Source organism: Watersipora subatra, chromosome 1 (genome assembly GCF_963576615.1).
Source record: "Watersipora subatra chromosome 1, tzWatSuba1.1, whole genome shotgun sequence".
Classification (NCBI taxonomy): Eukaryota; Metazoa; Bryozoa; class Gymnolaemata; order Cheilostomatida; family Watersiporidae; genus Watersipora; species Watersipora subatra.
Window position 1 is genome coordinate 35,856,972 of NC_088708.1, and position 6,000 is coordinate 35,862,971.

The following is a 6,000-nucleotide window of genomic DNA, read 5'->3' on the forward strand; positions in this document are numbered from 1 at the left end:
CCTGAGTTCATTGTTCTACAAGGGAACTTGCTATCATCTTGTGAAGCTGCAATCATATCTGATGTTGCTATGTGTGACTAATTCTACCCTAGAGTTGATACCTGGTGGTGGCTATGTGTGACCAATTCTACCCTAAAGTTGATACCTGGTGGTGGCTATGTGTGACCAATTCTACCCTAGAGTTGATACCTGGTGGTGGCTATGTCTGACTAATTCTACCCTAGAGTTGATACCTGGTGGTGGCTATGTCTGACTAATTCTACCTTAGAGTTGATACCTGGTGGTGGCTATGTCTGACTAATTCTACCCTAGAGTTGATACCTGGTGGTGGCTGCGTGTGACTAATTCTACTCTAGAGTTGATACCTGGTAGTGGCTATGTGTGACTAATTCTACCATAGATTTGATACCTGGTGGTGGCTATGTGTGACCAATTCTGCCCTAGAGTTGATACCTGGTGGTGGCTATGTGTGACCAATTCTACCCTAGAGTTGATACCTGGTGGTGGCTATGTGTGACCAATTCTACCCTAGAGTTGATACCTGGCGGTGGCTATGTGTGACCAGTCCTCCCCTAGAGTTGATACCTGGCGGTAACTATGTGTGACTAATTCTACCATAGAGTTGATACCTGGTGGTGGCTATGTGTGACCAATTCTACCCTAGAGTTGATACCCGGTAGTGGCTATGTGTGACTAATTCTACCTTAGAGTGTATACCTGGTGGTGGCTTCATGTGACAGATGCTACCCTAGAGCTGATAACCTATATATATACTTATACCGTATTACCTATTACCTTTAACCTATTCCAACAATTTAGTTGTGTATATATATATACTAGCTGTGCTACCCGGCGTTGCTTGAGTATTAAAAATCAGCTTATAAACAATGAGAGTTGTCTTCCATTTGCTATTAGTCTGGCATGTTGCCAATGGATAATTTGAGTAAGCTTCCTAATAAGAGCTACCAGCTTCTCGTGCCGTTGTGCCAACACCCTGCATAGTAAGTAGTAATGGAAAGCTGTTGCATATTTGCTTTCATATACCAACATATATCACTTAGGAGTCTTGTGTGGCTGATTTAGTAAGGCAGTCGAACTGGCAAAGTGGAGGGTCCAAGATCAAATCTTTTGCGATATGGATTCTTTATTCCAAGATTCTAGCAGATATAGCTGGAACTACACACATACCCACAAACTGAGAAATATATATGCTAGCTGTGCTAAGCAGTGTTGCCCAGGTATTTAAAATTTGTTTATAAACAATGAGAGATAATGAGAGTTGCCTGCCACTACTTCCTATTAGCCTGATACATTGCCTATGGATAATTTAAGTAAGCTTACTAATAAGAGCTACCCATCTCTGTGACGTTAAGCCATCACTTTGTGTCGTGACCAAAAGTGGTAGAGTATTTGCTCCCATATAGCAACATATATCGCCAAGTGAATTTATCAAGCTCGTCTGGCTGAATTGGTACGACGTCAGACTGGCGAATGAAAGGTTCTGCCTTACGGATTATTTATTCCAAGATTTTAATAGCTATAGCTAGACATATACGATGATGACAAACTTTGAGAATTATATATATAGATATACTAGCCGAATGCTCAACTTTGCACGGGTAGTAGAATAATTGCCGAATGAATTTGAGTAACTTACTTGGAAAGGTAGACCTTTACTAAAATCTTTACTAAAACAATACCTGCGTTTTGGGTCAGCTTAATAATTGTTAGGCGTAACAGTCAGCAGTGCTAGTTATTAACCCCTGGCAAGGGCATTAAGTGTGAGTATCTTAACCAATGTATCGACTATTTGCCAAATGATACTATTGCATTTCTTGTAGCTTAATGGTTAAGTTCACCGCTCCTAGATCTGGAGGGCCTGAGATCAAATCCAGTGCCATTTGGATTTTTCATTACTAGATTTACGTTGCTATAACTGGATGCAAGGTTTAACAAAAAAACAAACACTGAGATGTATCTATATTTATACATGAATATATATACGTATATATATAACAGATTCTAGGGAATATACATTTATATATATATATATTTGCTGAAACGTACACCAACATAACTGAAGAACAACGCAGTATAATCATTAACACTAAAAAATCACTATTGTTCCATAATCAACAACCCTGGAAGAACAAATCACATAACAACACCTTCGACGTGACAATGGGCTCTTACGATGGAGCTGAAACTTGTAAATTATTTGGCAGTTACTTACTAAACCTGCTGACTAACAAATATGGCAACAACATCGGCCTTTACAGAGACGAACGCTTGGCAGTATTTAATGGAACAGCACGACAAATCGACAATACCAAAAAAGAGATATGCCGTATATTTAAAAGCATAAACTTAATGTGACCATTGAAGCCAATATGAAAGTAGTTAACTACCTGGACATCACACTAGACCTCAATACAGGAAAATACCACCCATATTCAAAACCCGGCAACATACCCGTATGCTTGCACCAGCAATCTAACCACCCACCGTGCATCCTAAAAGCTATCCCTGGGAATATCAACAACAGACTATCAGAACTGTCTGCCGATGAAGCTTCATTCAACAAACATATCAAACCATACTAAGAAGCAATAAACAAAAGTTGATATAGCCACCAACTGATATATGGAAAGAATAACAACAACAATAATAGTGGAGAAGCAGCCCAGAGCTATCTTTCACTCTTACCTATATAAATATGGAGAATAAAGCATGAACAGATTCTTGGCCAGAATTTTATGCTGAGTTTGATATACTTTTTGCACCTATAATTGGTCACATTTAAAAGTTCTAAGACGAGTTTATTTTGAGGGAGGACAACTCCTAAAATTTTAGGAATTTTTATTTTCCTGATTGGAACTACTGCTATGAATCAAGTTTTCGCATTTTAGAGTTATAAAAGCTTGATGAAGAGTGTGTCTTCCATAGTGTGGAAAATTGTGGGGAAACTTTGGTTAGGGTCATAGCAGTGGAAAACTGCTCAGGATTACACACAGAAGTGGACTGAGTTGGATGATGAACTAAACATAATAATTGCAGCTAACATTCTTGAACATGAGTACCACACAAACCTTGTTTGTCACTATGCATGCTACAAAAATACTGCAACAAGTTAGTCTTGGAAAGAGCTGAGGCCAGGCGTAGAAAGAGAAAATCAGCAGAGGATACTGCCAGCTCTGAAGAGGTGAGTACTGTGGTGTCCATTTATTTCACCACTGGGCACTGAATAATGTTGCTCCTCATTGTTTTATTGCCATTGTGATACACATAAATTATATATTTATTATTAATAAATTTCTATATTTATATTGTTTTACAAGTTTAGTAAGAGCAAAGCAATATTATTTGTACCCCATTCGTGTTAACTTATTTGAAAGTCTATGTCGTGTTTGGTGACTTCCGCCCATGTTATAGTCATGCACTGTTACAATGACTGATTATTTGTGTCATGGGTTTATTCTAGACAATCACTAAAAGAACAAGATCATCTGACACTGTTAGAGGAGGTGGACCGTATTTTACCTCAGCTGCGCATCATATGTCAGACATATGGCACACTTTACCATATGGAGATGACGCAGCTGGCAAAGACTCACCCCCTAACTTACCAAGCAATATCAGATCACCATGGTTATTCTATCTTTTAATATGAGCATCACCGCCCATTCTCCAGCGTTGCCTGTGATATGGCGATAGAACAGACCGTCAATCGTGATTCTAAATCACAGAGAGGTTTCATTGGATTCACAAAACCCATCTGCCTAACAGATATAGACCATGGCGATCCACAAAGGACAGCTGTGCACACAGAAATAAAGAAGCTTTTAGAATTGGACTCTACTAGCTCAGACAAGCATGGCTTGTCAGAAGCAGCATGGAAAGCTGATGAAGACACAAGATGTCTCAACAAAGAAATCATATCAGCGCGAATCAACTCATTCAAGCAGAAAGGTAAAATCCTTGTTTCTATCGTCAGTGGAGTGGAGGCTTCAACTGACATTGCTCATGATTTACAAAATGCAAGACAGATCAGAGAAAATCAGTTTCAAGATTTTGTCAATAAAAGCGGATGACAACTCAAAAAATAGAATTCAATGCGCCAATAATTTAGGCAAACAAACTGAAAAGTTTTGCTTTAAGTCAAAGTGCTAAGAAAACTTCTAGTGAGAAAAGTGTACAGTGTACAGGATGGAACTTTGATCGTCTTTTTGTAATCAGCCAGTAGAGGAACATCGATCTTAGAAAAGTATTTTCTAATTCCCTTGTCAATGTAAGCTGGAAGCCTGGCAAAAGCTGATGGTGTGGTCCAAAATTTGATGCTGTGGTCATTGATGGAATGGCTGAGATTCAAGCTTTGATACCCCCAGCAACATTCGGAATGGTTGCTAGTGTCCTATTGAAAAGGCTAGCACCAATCACTACATCATATGGTTCTTCTCGGGTAGATTCTGTCTGAATGCGTCGTGGGTTGAAAGGTAGTCAAAATGTGACAATTTTTGGACCAAATCGAATGGTACCAAAATGGTCAGACTTTCTGGCAGAGGGTGCTAACAGAGAAGCTTTGCTGGCTCTGTTGAGTAAGGAAGGGAGCGGTGCACAGATCAAACAGGATCTTGATGTATACATAGAATTTTCTTCTAAGTGCAACAAGATCAGTCTTCCCATGAATGGGAACACTAGTAATAAAAATATAGTGTGTTTAGCATCAGATCATGAGGAAGCTGAGACAAGAATGATAGCACATATAAAGTCCATCATGGAAGACCAAGGATCGGACTGTACGGTGATGGTAAAGTGTCAAGATACAGATGTGTTGTATATCTTTGGTACATGAACTTCCATCAGATCAATTGTACAACTTCTGTGGGAAGAAACAACGAATGCGATACATACACATTAGAAATGCATTAGGTATTCTAATGCCGTCCTACTGCTAGACACTTCTGGGTCTACATGCACTCAGCGGTTGTGATAGTATCAGAGAATGTCATTCAAAGGGAAAGAAATCCTTTCTGAATTTGCTCAAGCAGAACCCTGAGTTCATCAACGTATTAAGATCTTTGGGCTTGGAGTTTGAGGTAGATGATGATACTCAGCACTCTATAGAGAAACTCATATGCAGGCTTTATAATATTGACACAACTGAAAAGGTATAATGAAGCAAGATATTTGGTTTATTGCTGTCCCTTAAGGATTTCCCAAGCTAACCTTCTTCCAATCCAAAATGAATTGAGGATGCATGTAATGAAATCTGGTTACCAAGCAGGCATATAGCGTAGAGCTGCCCAGCCAACAATTGATCTTTCTCTACCCACTAATCATGGCTGGACTTAGTTTAATGGCATGTCTTCTGATGTGATGAAAGACATTTTTTGTCGATGTAAGACAGGATGTTCATTCAATAGATGCCAGTGCAAGAAGGCTAGACTCAAATGTACAGATATGTGTCAGTGCAAGGACTGTGGAAACAAAACTGGTGCTGAAGAAAAGAATACAGATTCTGATGAGGATGCTGGTTAAGGTAGGTTATTATACATCAAGTATCAGGTTATGTTTTTGAAAGTTTGCAGAATATTTCCATTCATGATACCTTTCCCTGACACCAGACAGAAAAAAAGATTCTACATCTTGGTCAAATCTTTAAAAAGCTGTGACAGTTTTTGATTCATTTTTCCTTGTCGTAGATGTGTAGGAGATAACACACAGTCACGGTGCTACATCAGACCGACAGACAGACAAATTATGTATTCCATTATCTACTATATAAACAGCAATCGTTGTCTGTGTATCTGTGTATCTGTCCGCCTTATAGAGTACCATACTTTTTAGACTATTAGCCGCTACTAGGTATCTAGGGCGCATTAACGGGAATCTCCGGTTAGTACTCGCCTCTATACATAACCTATTCATCGTTTGCCGTTTTCACACAAAAGTGACGTAATAATTACCTATGGCTTTTCTTTAGCTTCATGACACGCGATG